Genomic DNA, 14,702 nt, shown 5'->3' on the forward strand with positions numbered 1-14,702 from the left:
TTAGAGTTATTCCCTATTTCACTTCTGGTTTGGGTTATTTTTTCCCCATTTGCTCTTGGATTAGGATATCTTTCTGGTTTTGAGCTAGGCTTTTTTAAGTACCAGAAAAACGCCTTTGTATGCCTTACAAAAGGGATCTGTATTCATGTCTGAAAAGACTTCTGGAATGTTGGCATACCCAAACACCTCTGCTGTTCCTGCTGATGGCCACATGAAAGCCAGAGCTGCTTCTGAAGCTTAGGCCATATTACCTTGCCACACAAGTCTAAGGCGTCTCTATTCTATCAGAGCTGTTGGCAGTGTTTCCCATGTGTATGTGTGCATATGTGCACTCTTTCTGTATTTTTGTGAGCTGTTCTTTTATATCCCTGCAAAAGATACACGTGCATCGCAGAATCAGAGAACCGGTCCTATTTAAAGGAAGCACTGGAAAATAACAATCTAAATCAGCTCTTCTATTTCAGGTCTTCTGGCTTAGTCATTGTTCTCATGTGAACGGTGCACTTATGTATGTCCTTTTCATTGCTGCTGTTAATAAAGTTTTTCCTATTTAGAACATCAAGTATTTACCAGCGTTTAGCAACTTGTGAGACAGCTTTAGTTTTTTTCTGATCAGCAGGTTTCAATTCTAGGACTAATAACAGCTCTAATATCTTGAAAAAAAATTGGCTGGTAAGTTTTTTTTCTCTTTTTTCCCCCAACTTCTGTACTGTCGTGTGCTAGCAATGTGACCAGCTACAAATTCAGTACTGCTGCGTCCAATGGTCTGTCTTCAGGAGTGAGTAGCGGAGGCGGCAAAATGAGAAGGGAAAGAGGAATACACTATTTATCAAGAGCTGTACAAGAACAGGTAAGTGACTCTTAAATTAATTGCTGTCACTGAGCTTACTGAAGTAACTAGCTAAGTGTGTCAGTTTTATTGCATCATAGTAAATTATAACAATACCGCTTTATTTTTGCATTGTTTTTGTTTTCTTGTGGGTTTCAGAGCAGGTTCCAATTGATTTCCTGTGTTTGAATACCTGAACTTTGCTTATATAATTTTGAAATTTTTAATTCTGTTACCTTGGAGATTCTTCAAACTATAACATTTCTCGTTAGCAATGGAATGAATGAGTCCTAAGAAGAGAAGTAATGTTTTGGTGAAGGTTTGTATAGTTTTTCTACAGGAATGATACTTGAAACGAGTGCCAAGTATAAAAAGAAAAAAAAAGCTTAATTTTTGGTTTCATATTTAAGTCATACAGAAAGATACAGGCCAAGAGTTTGAAAAAGAGTAGTAGAAGAGAGCATTCTGCATATCTGCTAACGATGACTCAGTTTTTGATACTCACCAAACTCATTGTGAGAGAGTTTTTTTCTCATTTTAGTAGGAAAAATCTATTCCATAAAACTATGACCATGAATATTCAGATTATTTTTTCTTTTATTGGATGTTATATAAGCTGCCTGTAAGTGAAGTATTTACGTTAATATTAAGTATGTAATTAATATTAAGTTAATATTAAGTATTTAAGTTAATTTAAGTTTCAAATCATTAAATGGGACTTCTGGATGATGCAATATAAAGAAGTCGTAAACACTGTTGTTTATTCCTGTAACACAAATAAAATAATGGTCCAAATATCAAAAGTTCCATAAACTTTTCAAATCAAAACTGTGAAACAGATGTAAGCTACAGGATGCACTGAATATCAGTAGTACCAACTTACATCCCTGCCTACTCATTTCTAAGTAGATCATGATAGTACTGTACAAATTTTGATCAGACTGTCTATGCCATTTAAAACGTAACTCATCCAATCTTAGTAATCAAATAAAGTAAGTGGCAGGGATAAAAATTGAAGTTGTTAAGAGGCTCTCTTCTGATTTTTATATTTGCATCCTGATACATGGTATAGACTGTATTTACCAGAACACAATCTTCAGGGCTGCTAGTCTGACTTTCTTTGGTGCTTTTTGTGTTTAGTTTGGTTGTTGAACCTACCTGCTTCTTTAAACATTACCTTTTTCCACGTTCCCTGCTGTAGTGACTTTAGAAACTTTGGCAGCTATCCTGCCTAATTTTGCAAGAGGAACACTTTCTCATTTGTCTTGAGAGTGTACTCTTAATAGAAGCCATGCGAGGGTAGTTAGAAAGGATGATGCTTCTCTAGAGCTTTGATGACTAAAGTATAGAAAAGAAAGAAAAAAATGTGATCTGTGCCTCTCTGTTCTGCACAGGTTTTGAGTTAACTTTCAGTGTTCTTGCTGTACAATTGTTGAATAATGTGGAAGCAGGCCTGCCATAAATTAAAATGACGTGGTAGACAGAGGTGGGGAGATCGGGATTTCTTCTGGAAACTTGCTTTCTCTTAATTTGTATGGATTTTTGTTCTATTTAATTTTGTTAATAAATTGGGTGCGATGGGGTGAGAAAGTAGTATGTCTTGTATAAGAAAAATTAAAATTTGCAACTTTAGGAAGTGGAGGAACCAGTGCTACCGAAAATACCCCTACCCATCAGTACTGCATCGCTGCCTCAGTTCAATTTTTGTTTCGTTGGTAGTAGCGCTGTCTCAGAGTCACCGAGCGCTGTTTCAACAGCAGCAATGAGCACGGCAACTCCAGCAGCTGCGACGGGCATGGCAAATCCATCAGAGGTGGAGGGCATGACAGATCCATCAGAGGTGGAGGACTTGACAGATCTATCAGAGGAGGAGGTGGAGGACATGATATATACAGTGGCGACGTCAGGCATAACGTGTTCAACAGTGCCCTCAGGCTTGACATATCCAATAATGGCGGCGGGCATGCCATATCTGCTGATGACAAAGGACAAGGCAAAGTCAACAGCGCCAACGACAAGCATGGCAAATTCAATGGAGGCGGCAGGCATGGCAGATGCAACAGCGACGGCGGCGGGCAAGGTAAATCTTTATGCTATAAATAATGTTTACAATGAGTATACTGCTTTATTGCAAGTTGACTTTTTCTGTGGTGCTCATGAAACTAACAAATATTAGTTTCTACGCAGCTGAATAAATTGGTGTTGTATGCCAGTTTGGGGAAAAAGGCATAAATTTTCATAAATGTTTTGATTCTGCTTCTCTCAGTCTTAGAGCCTGCCAACTCCCGTTTAACGTGATTGTATAACTGCTTCAAATACTGTGTAAGTCTGGGGGGGAAGGGGGGTGTGGACTTTATGCCAAGTTATTTATAGTGGTTTTGGCAGGGGTAGAGTAAATTTTCTTCATAGTAGATGATGCTATGTTGCAGATTTGTGAGCAAAACAGTGTTGGTAAGGCACTGGTGTTTTAGCTGTTGCTGAGCAGTGCTTACACAGTGACAAGTCCTTTTCTGTTTCTCACGCTGCCCTGCCAGCGAGGAGGTCGGGGATGCACAAGAGGCTGGGAGGGCACTCAGCCAGGACAGCGGAGCCCAGAGGACCGAAGGGATATTCCACACCATTTAGCATCGTGCTCAGCAATAAATGCTGGGGGAAAGAAGGGGAAGGAGTGGGGAGTATGTACAGGGTTATGGCATTTGTCTTTCCAGGTAGCCATTACATGCGATGAGTCATTAATGCTACCTCAAATTTAACAACTTTACTTCTTTACTTCCAGTTCTTTTCCCTGTTCCATTTGGAGGCAGTGAGCGAGTGGCTGTGTGGTGCTTAGTTGCCTGCAATGGTTAAACCACAACTTTATTTAAGTTATTAAATTAGAGGTAACGTGGTCATATAAGCCTCACATAGAATGAGCCTAGGGTGCAATAATTGGCATATTATTGCAATAAAATAAACATTAATCTGTTCCAGAGTACTTGAAATATTTTTTGTACGGTTTGAAGTAGACAGCTGCTTTAACATGTTGAGGTGTTTGCTGAAGTTCTTGGAGTATCATTGGGCTGAGTTTGCCGTTCTTCAGCTTCCTGGCTTGCTTCTCCGTGCATTTAGACCTAAGTAGCATCTCCAGCTTTTCCTCTCAGTTTCTGGAATTTGGTTTTGAAGATATTGTCCTATACCCACTTGGAAACTTCCCTGTGTTTTATTATTACTTTTATCTGCAAAATAAGTCAAACATCAGGTTTTTCGACGTCACTGCGGGACTTCTGTTGGGTAGTGAATTCAGGTAGTTGTTGCTCTTAAATATAAACCTTTAATTCTTTTGAAAATACAGATACAACCAGCAAGTACTGTTAGCAGTCCTGAGTTCGCATTTTCATCTCCAGTTGTGAAATCTACTGAGGCAGAAGTGCTACCTACGTCTTCTGTAAGTAAAATAATAAAGGAGCTTGACTTTTTTTCTTCGGCATTTAGTAGGCTGTTGCAGAACACTAAAGCAGAATCTGCCTTGATGGAGAAAAGTATGTAGGCTTCTGGCTTATAATTTGTCATTCAGCATGCGTGCTACAAATGTGAAGAGCAGCTTTCAGATTTGGTTTTGTGTGTGCATTCGATTGAAGTTCCTGTGGCTTGAGAATCTGAAAAACCTCTCTTGTTCATAGCAGATTGGGTTTACATTTAGTGTTCCCGTTGTAAAATCGGCAGAACTTTCTGGACCCAGTGGTACTCCAGTGACGCCCTTTCTTACCCTAGGTAACTGAAACTTTAGCACTTCAGATCTGAAGTGCTGATTTTCCTTTTTTTCTTTATTAAATCTTCAATCTGTCCTGTCTGCGCATGCTAGCAATTCCAGGCAGTGTGGGACTTCTGCAGTATTTTTCCAGTGACAGAACTTTTTATAATTTTTTTTTGTTTTGTTGCTTTTTGTTTTGCTTGTAATCATAAAGCATTGCAAAGTAAGTAGAATTTGTGAAGATTCTTATGTGAGAAGCATGAAAGCTGGAAATTCTTGTTTCTAACAAAAGTGAGTATAATCTGCTCTAACTAGGTCACGTTGTGAAAGCTGTTTTTGTTTTCTTTTGTTTCAAAAGACACCACCACCTCAACCAACATCAACACACAGAAAGAGGAGGTCAAAGATTTTGCTGGTGGTCCCTTCACCACTGCCCTCGTATTAAAGGAAGGAAGCGTCTTAGACGTTCTAAAAAATCCTGGAGAGATAATGAACTCCTTTTAAAAAGATGCTGCAAAAAATATGTTAGCATTTTTTATTAAAAAAGAAACAAAAACACGACTTAAGGTTAATAGAGTATTTGCTATAAATATGAATGTAGGAGAGCATTACATTAAGCGCTGCGTTTGTTAGGGTGCATCTGCCCCCTTCTATTCTAAGTGGTGCTTGTTGCTGGAAGTAAAACTGCAAGATGAAAAGCAGATGGGTTGCATCTCCTTTACGTGTTAGGATGTAATTGTAAATGAGGTACTAAGAGAATTAGCCAGATAATCGGTGTTTCATTTTAAGTAAATACAATTTGTGGAATTGAAAAGGAAATGTTTGTAAAACTCAACACTCCTGTCCCACCTTCAGCCCAGGTGAAGAAAGAACAGGAAAGAGCTTCAGTTCCAAATTCATGGCGAAAGCTGCGAATCTTTGGGCCTTAGCTTACAATGGCTCCTGTGGATTAAAATTTAAACTGCAAACAGAAGTGGAGTGTTTTACGTTAAAAACCCTTTTCTGAATTTTGTTTTTAAGCAATTGCAATTGTTTTCAACACTTTAATAAAGTGTGTTTGTGGAAAAGATATCTTTTAAGAAAAAGGGCTTTATTGGATTTGATCTTTTCCCAAAAGTCTTCTTCTAACTTACATACTTGTTAAGAAGGCAGCACATTTCTCTGTTGGAAAGAGCTAAGTGAGAGAAAATACATTGTGCATTTTGTTTAAGGAAAGACCTCTGAGTGAAGTGACATTCACTTTCTTTATCGGTTTAAAAGAAACAGAATCTAAATCCACATTGTTCAAAGACTTCATTTTTGATTAAAAAAAACCAACAAACAAACCACAAAACAACTATGTTCAAGGTAGATTTACAAGCAACTTGAGCTGCTGTTTAAGATGCATTTCCTTTAGTCTTTCTGTATTAGTAGCTTGTCTTTTCTGTTAAAATTGCCACCTTTTAAATAAGGAGTTGTCCTGTGTCCGATGCATTTTGAAAAAGATTATAGAAAATTAGACAGTTGTTCAATTGTCTTGAGTTTTTATTATTTAATTAATATTCAGCATCTGTGGGAAAATACCGTATGGATTGCTGCTCCGAGTACAAACTTCTGTACAGTTACTGGAGTAGATTTGAGTCATCTGCTACGGAAGGAGGAGCTTTAGAAATTTGATTCGATTGGGCGTCGCATCTTAATCAAATTGTATTATTTCCATTCCACGTTGGACTGTCAGATTTCAGTCAGCTGCTGTCTGTTTGTACTTGTATCGACCAGTGAAAATGTTGATTTAAAGCTTCCTTGGAAACAAAGAGTTAAATGAAGCTTTAACAAAATGTTCTGTTGTGACCCAGTGCAGCAGATGAAATTTCATCCGTTTAGATAAGATTTCTGGGGACTTCCTGTTGCGCTCGGTCTGAATGTCTAGTTGTAACCATTGGCACCTGAGTTGAAATTTTTGCCCTCTACTAAAGTCACTTAGTTACATGTAGTGAGGTGCTGTGCTAACAGGAAGACTTTTTTTTCTTGCTTCCTAGACTTTGGATTGTTGAAAACACGCTCTTCTACGTCTGCACAACCTACGACAAGCACAGTGGTTTATACTAGGCCTGCAATAACAACTTTTTCTGCAGGTAAAGAGACTTCTAAACAAGCATCGTACTGGCAATCTGATACATGTGACCCTTTTCTGCAAAACGAAGACATAAAGGACAAATGTGTAACTTGTCAAGCTACTAAAGCGTCAACAGTTGAGAGTGTGAAACAGACAGTAAGCTCAAGTCAATGCGACACCTCAAAGCCAGCAGCGCCCCCAGCAGGGATGCTGGGCTTTGGAGACAAATTCAAAACAGTACCTGGAACGTGGGATTGTGATACATGTCTTGTCCAAAACAAACCGGAAGCTACAAAATGTATAGCATGTGAGACACCAAAACCTGGAACGGGAGTAATGCCTGCTCTGACATGACCAGTGGTCACAGACAGCTCGGTGACAGTGACATCCTCCTCGAGCAGCACTGACACAACAGCCACTCTGGGCTTTGGAGACAAATTTAAGAAGGCGAAAGGCTCTTGGGACTGTGGAATATGCCTTGTACCAAATAAGACGGAAGATAACAAATGTGTAGCCTGTCAGTCTGAGAAACCAGGTATGGTCCTTTTTTTCCTGTTGTTTCCACCCTAGCCTCTGTGAATCTTGTACAGAATAAAAGTACGTTGCATATATGGAATATTTTAAGCAACACGATTCCCAGGTACGGTTGATGGGTTAGCGGCTGTCTGCAGGATTGGTTTACAGGCACTTCAGAGGTCTCAGCCCAGGTTCCAGCCTGTCGCATAAATTGAACTGATTGTGAAATGTATTAGTACGGAGCTGGATCAATGCAGATACAGCCGGCTTTGCAGCTGGTGAGGGAAGATGGCTGAAGTGGGTGACTTAATTTAAAAACAACATAGTGATTTTTCACTGGCGAAAATGAGAACTCCATAGAAAGAGTTAAAAATGACTGCGTTTTTCTCTTTCAAAAAATAAGTAAAAATAATTACAGAGTGTGGCCAAAATGCCTCTACTCACCGTTTGTATGTAATTGAGGGGAGATGTGAAGCCAGATTTCAAGACAGTGTAGTCTTAACTAGTCTTAAGCTAAAGCAGAGAGATGCCTATGAAGGTCAGTGGTAGGCTTCAAGAAAGCGAGTGACCCGCTGGGTAACTTCTTCAGGGCAGTACTGGGTTGTTTCCCATTGTGTGTGACCGTAATTGATTTTGAGCGTGGTTGTATTGTTTTTAAAATACAATTCTAATTTTAACTTTGACTCTAAACGTCATTTAACATGCCATTACATCAAAAAACACCTTTGCAAATATATCCTGGAAAAAACAAGTTAAGATGGACTAGACCGGGCTTTTGTAATCATCCTGTGCGGTAAGACTGAAATTTCATGAGGTAAGATAATGGATTTCAGACAGAGTTGATTCTCTTGGACTTCCAACCTCTGAGCGGTCAGTCGGCATCTTTGTCTGAGGCTCTTGCCATTGCAAGGAGGAATTTTGGAAATGAGGGGTTTACTGTGACCATGGTGCAGTGAATTGCACGGTTACGTTGCACTTGTCAAGAGGAAGAGCGATGCAAGTAATCCTAGGATAAAAGTTTTCTGCGTGTGCTGTGGAAGGGAAGACCCATTCTTGTCTTTCCGGTTTTGAATTTGAAGCGTTATCTTCTGCTTCTCTCTTAAAAGGCACCCTCAGTGGTTTAAAACTGTAGAGGTGAATGTGACAACGTGGTGAGGTTTTCTGTTCAGCATTAAGGGACATCTCTTCCTTTACAGGGGCTAAAAGTCAGAAGGAAAGCATTGCCTGTCAGGCCTCTTTATGGAGGTTACACTGTCGTCAACAGCAGCAGAAGCTTGTGTGCTGAACAGAGTTGTGTGTTGTTTGGAAGCTTTGAGTTCCACTCTGTTTTTTGGGTTTTTTTGGTTCTTTGTGGGTTTTTGGTGGCTTTTATTTTTTTCAGGGGCGGGGGGGGGGGGGAGTTGCAGAGTAGTTTTGAACATTTCTGTGGGATTTGATAAATCAAATTTAAAAGTTAATGTTCATTTTATAGTTCATGTTCAAACAGGATGGTTAACTGTCTTGTTTGTCTCACAGAGGGTCCAACACCTGTGACCAGTAGCAGTGCATCTGCATTTTCTGCTCCTTCTGGAGAATTTCTGGATTTAGACAAATTCAAGAAGCCTGAAGGAAGCTGGGATTGGGAGACCTGCTTGGTTCAAAACAAAGCAGAGGCCACGAAGTGTGTAGCCTGTGAAAGTGCAAAGCCAAGCACCAAAGCAGAGCTCAAAGGCAATACTTAATGATTAAAACGAGGATGCATATTCTGTGATTTATTTTTTGGTTTGCTCTGATTTTTTTTATTTTCTTACCTGTTAAGCACAATTATTTTTTCCTTTGAGGTGTGGCAAAATTATTCGTTTTTCCTGTAGGAATATTGCCTAGATAACATCTGTTTCCACACTTTTCCCCAAGAATAAGTTTATCCTTTTTAGAGAAAAGCTTTCATTAATGACATGCTTGTTCTTTACATGCCCTACATGCTGTTTTTTTGGAGTTCAGACTAAAAACATGATCTTTCAAAGAAGTTCGTATACTTTTTAAAGCCAGGTGGTGGGCAGAAAACACAATTGTGAAAAGTTTTATGTAGAGAGGAAGCATGGGGTTTTCTTGTTTGTTTTACTGTTTGGTGGGTTGTTTTTTAAACAGTTTTGACTGGAAAGATCAGGACTAGAATGTAGTTCAAACCTTCATGTACTGCAGATACACCGTGGGTTACGGACTTGACATTCACTTATTTCTGCAGGTTTTGGTACTGCTACTGCGTCCACAAAATGCTGCCTTGCCATCATTTACATTCGGTGTTCACTCAGAGTGTTCAGGTGCAGAGTCTGCAGCTGCCTCACAGTTTATTTTGGGAAGGACAGAAGAGAAGCAGGATTCTGTCACTACTGCTGCTCCGTTAGTGTTTGGAAAGAAAGCTGACACTGAAGAGTCAAAGACACAGCCTATCTTTTCCGTTGGGAAGTCCGAGCGTACAAAAGAAGAGAGCACAGCAAAACCTATGTTCAACTTCAGTTTTGTTAAACCATCAGAGAAGGAACCTGAGCAAGCAAAGCCAGCTTTTTCATTTGGGGTCCAAACCAGTACTTCAGGTAAACAGAATATCTTTTGTCTTCACTTGTGCGCTTATGTCCATCAAGTAAGACCTCTGAAACCATACTAGAAAAAATCTGCGGGATTTGATATGTTCATGTACTAGAGTTTTAGAAAAAGTTTAATTCCTATATGCAGCATGTCTTCTGTCCTGGTTATTGATACGTACGCAATTAGTAGCAATCCCTTTTCTGATCTCAACACTAGGTTTAGACAAAAAATTGCGACACCTTAAGGAACCTGTCCTGCATCTCATACAAGCACAGAAGTTGTAGTGTCTCAATGCTAGCAGTACAGTTGGTGGTAAAATCTTTAGTATGGTGAAATAGAGGCCTCACACTTTTCAGAGAAAAAAAGAGATGAGAGAGAGTATCTTATTCCCACGTACTTGCAACTATGCTGCAGAGTGTACTGCTGTTACTCTAGTGCTACAAAGGTGCAAAAATCACTTAACAGTTATTACCCAGTTTTGTATTCCTTTAATTTGTTGAAAGACTGCAGTAGAGGATTGAAGTTTCTATTGAGGATCACTGTGTGGAAAAATTCTGGTTGTTAAATGTCATTTGTATGACTTAAGAACCACGTTTTGGAGTACAGAATTCAGTATTAATTCCAGAAGTGGTAAGGGGAAGGACATTAGCTAGTAATCCCGAACAAAAGCAGTGTTATCTCACGCTTCGTCCGTCTCCGGCCGCGCCCCTCGCGGAGCTGCGGAACCGCGGATCAGGACTCCACACTCGCTCCGTACAAAAGTACGTCTCAATCACACGGCACACAGAGTCTCACCCGACCCCCAAGGCAATACTTCCTATTTCTTACCTTGGTCTGTGCACAGAGTTAGCGGATCAATTCTCAAACCCGGAGTGCCTGCCTTCTTCCCTTCCCCACTCCTTCACGGATCCTGCCTCTTTCATCAGTCTCGGGCCCTCTGTCAGCTCTCCGCAGAACCGCCGCCGTCGATGCACAGGACCGCTGAAATCAGCGGGGCATGCCTTCCTGCTGCTGCGGCGGTGGGGCTCCCCAGTAGGCGACTGGCTCCCGGACGAGCCCCAAATTGTGAGAAACACTCCGTAGCCAAGAACTTGGGCTCAGGCGAGGAGCTCAGCGAAGCAGGAATTTATTCGCGATCGCAGTGGCGGGCGTCCCACGAGCAGGAGCGCCCCTGCTGGTTCCAAAACCCAGTTTATATACTTTTTGATGACGGGACCCTCCCCCGTTTCCCCACTGAGTGGGTAATCCAGGTTCACAATCTGTCTGATGCTTCCCAGACAATGCATGGCCTTCCGTTGCCGGCCTGTTAAATTTCGAATTTCTTTTGACTTTTCTACTGGTTGAAGCGGTGATGTTTCTTCACTTACCTGACTTGACTCAACACCGTGATTTTCACCTAATTGTTCTACGGAGTCTGGTTGTCTGCATTTTACAAGGTCGCCTGCTAAGTTTTCTTATCACTGCAAGCACACCTCAATACCCCATTCCTTACCTTTAAACAACGTAACTCTGCAAAAACAACATTTTTATTCCCACAATTCCCCCCTTTTCTTTTTTTATAAATTGTTGACTTTTGGAAAACTTTTCTCTAAGGTGTAATTTGGTAGATACCTTCCTCTTCTTCACCTTCTTTGCTTTCCATCTCCTCTATTATCATCACCTTATCTGAGTAAGGTGGGGGCTTCGTGGTCATTTGTTTCAATAGTGCAGTTTCAATTAACCGCTGTACTAGTCCTCTTACACAGGGGATAATGCAACAACCAATGGCTGTCAAAACTCCTGCTACTACGATCAAGGATGTAAATATGCCTGATTTTTGTGCCAATTCACTGGCAAGGGTGGTAAACCCTTGCAATGCACTAGTTCCTATGCCATCCGGGGCAGTATTGTTGGGTATAAAAGTGCCACGATGGTTGCTCAGTATCACACACACCTCCTTTCTCCGCAAGCATCATATCTAATGCTATTCTGTTTTCCTAAGCCATTTTGCTGGTGGCATCTAGTTGTTCAGCGATTCCTCTTACCGCATCCCTTGTATAATTTATGAATCTCTGCTGATTATAATAAATATAAGTAATCCAATCCACGTTCTTATTGATTGTTACCCATCAGAGCAGTGACTCAAACCCTGCAGCAATTTGATTCCTGGCTTCCTGTTCATCGGGTACTCCTCTAGGCACCCCAATAGAATCTATGTACGCTCTATCATCAAGTGATACTCCTAAGCTTCTTTTACTTCTTCTGGGTATTTGTGATGTTTCTCTTTCAAATGCCAGGGTGAAGGGTATAGCTAATTGAACAAGTGCACAAGTGCCTCCCCAGTTAGATGGCAGGGTGGACCGTAAGATCTTCCCTCCACAGTACCACCAGAGATCTGCCCTGGGGATCTCAAGTCTTGAGCAGTTTCCCATCAAGTCCTTGGTAGCATTCAAGGTCCTCGTGCACAAGGCAAATTCTCCCAGATGCCGGGTAGCACTCACACCCTGCCGTGAGAGGCGAGCTGTATGGTTACCTAGAGCTGTAGAGAATGCAGGGGGAACCCTGGTATTGCTACCACGCAAGGAAGGGAACAGCAAAGAGAGAGACTTACAGGCCTCATTTCCCCAGGCAGTCTTTTCTTGGTACAATGCAATCATGCATCGCATCCCCTGGGAATCCTTGGTCCACCTCAATGGGCAGGGCACTATCTGGGCAATCGGTCATCCCGAGGCACAAGCATAGCAATCGCTGTGGTTGAGACTCTGGACAGTATATTTGACCCATTCCATCCAGGCATTCACATCCCCATACCCTGTTTCAATCTCAAATGTTTGAACTGCCGCATTTCAAAGAGGGCCTCCTTTTCTCTCCTGTTTTCTCCTTGAGTTTCTCCCTTTCTCTGATGGAAATAGAGGATCGTTTCCATACAGCTATTCTCAATCTGGCTGTTGGGTCTCTCCCAGTTATTTGTTCTCTCTGCTCAGTTGTCATTGGGCATTTAAATCTCCACAAGCTAACACCTCACAAGCATCAACCGTGACAGATTGTGGTACATAACCCTCTGTCACATTCACCCATATTTTTACGGGGTATCCCGTCTTACTATTATCTGGTCATGCCTTTTCCAAGTTGCCAATTGACCAAGGCTTTCTCTGAAGCCTACGATCACTAAAAACAAAATTAATAATTGATTTTTCCCTGTCATTATTTTTAAAACTTAGGTTTCCAAATAACTATCAATACAAAGAATAAGATGTACACTACTACTATAACAACCCCCCCTTGGGAGCACTTCAATTCACTATAGGTCTGTCCTTTCTCTCAATCACAAGTCACACTCACTAGCTACCTGTGAAAATAAAAGGTTAGTTTACAATTGTAAGCTTTTATCCAGCTCAGAGTCCAGTATGAGATTTTTTTCTCTTCCATTTCAGCTTCCAACAAGTCTTCTGTAGGAACAGCTTCCCAGGCACTAGGGTCGACGGATGCCTTCACTCAAGTATAGTGAGCCCAACCTTTTTCCACAGTTCCTATGGCTGTTTCAGCGGTTAGTGGTACTTGGAAGTGTCCTTCCCATTCAGGCCGGAGTTGATCCTCGCCAGGTCTGAATCAGGACCCAATTTCCCATGGGTCCTGAGAGATGACAACCCCAGAATACAGTGCTTAAGAAAATGCTCTTGTTTCGAATTGTGGTATCTCATCCCTTCTGCCCAGATAGGGGAATCAGAACAGCATCTCATACGGTGAAATTCCTATACCGTTTCTTGGTGCTGTTTGAACCTGCAGGAGTGCTAAAGGTAAGCAATTTACCCAAGGAAGCTGGGTTTCTAACACTAATTTAGTTAAGTGCTTCTTTAATGTCTGGTTCATTTGCTTTACCTTCCCAGAAGAGGAGGGGTGCCAGGAGGTGTAAAAATCCGACTCAATCCCTAAGGCCTGCATTAACCCTTGCAGTACTTGTGAAGTGAAGTGACTTCCTTGATCTGAATCAATGTTTTCAGCTATCCCATATCTAGGGGCTATTTGCTCCAGTGATACCTTAGCCACCGTGTTTGCAGTGGCAGACACAGAGCGGAAAGCTTACACCCATCCAGTCACGTGGTCAGCTAGGACAAACAAGTACTTAAGTCTCCCTGCTTTAGGTAACTCAGTAAAGTCTACCTGTACACTTTGGAAAGGTCGAATCCCTGGCTCCTGTCCCCCTCTAGGTGAGTTACGGATGACCTTTTTATTTGCCTTTTGACATATGGTACATCCTCTGCATATTTGCTTCACTAAAGTGTATATTCCCACACAGACATACTTTCTTAGCACAACATCACACATTGCTTGCACCTCCCAACGACTCTCTTGGTGTAAAACATCATATTTGCCTCATTGGTGCTTTATTCAACATTTCTCTCCAATCATGGAGTATCCGTTTTCCCTCAGACATTAGATGCCTTAAATACCTGACTTCTCTTTCTACATATTGTAATTTATTTTTCAATACTCCCAAGCCCTGCTTTCCCAGAAAGTTGAATATCTTGTTAGTAGCTTCCTTCACAACTGTTTTCTCCTGTCCTTACAATAAATGATCATCCACATTTTGTAACAGTAATTCCTCCTTGGGAGGTTGGAATTGCTCCAAAATCTGTTCTAGAACTTTGCCCAAATAAATCGGTGGCCCTGTAAACCCCTGAGGTAAAACTGTCCATATGTATTGTTGCTTCCGCCCCCACTTCAGAGTCTTTCCAGTCAGAGGTGAATATATCTTTGCTCTCAGGGCCTGAGAGCACTCCATTAATAACACTGTTATTCCAGTCTAACAATTTACTATTTGAATTCCCAATTTCATCATCAAATTCCTTCCCAACAAGTTAGTCCCTGCCTTGGGTACATACAATAATTGCCCAGAGATCATTTTATCCCCTAGTCTCAGCTTGGTATCCCCCACAGGTGGCACTGTTATCCCAGCCCCTTCTACCCCCATCACTTTTTAGGGCTTC

At 41.2% G+C, this 14,702-nt stretch overlaps 1 protein-coding gene across 4 annotated transcripts in view; it reads left to right on the forward strand.

Moving 5' to 3' along the window:
* The first annotated feature begins 8,582 nt into the window (after nt 1-8,582).
* LOC308189794 (tRNA selenocysteine 1-associated protein 1-like) overlaps nt 8,583-14,702 on the forward strand; it is a 216,967-nt gene continuing 210,847 nt past the window's right edge. For 2 of the 4 annotated variants that reach the window (XR_013946610.1, XR_013946611.1), the window contains exons 1-2: nt 8,593-8,880; nt 9,395-9,743. The gene's annotated coding sequence lies outside the window, so the exon portion shown is untranslated. Of the gene's footprint in view, nt 8,881-9,394; nt 9,744-14,702 lie in introns of all 4 variants that reach the window. The other 2 variants (XM_080580266.1, XR_013946609.1) reach the window with 2 other exon arrangements.

Source organism: Anser brachyrhynchus (assembly GCF_964034855.1).
Source record: "Anser brachyrhynchus genome assembly, chromosome: 2".
In the NCBI taxonomy this organism is placed as follows: Eukaryota; Metazoa; Chordata; class Aves; order Anseriformes; family Anatidae; genus Anser; species Anser brachyrhynchus.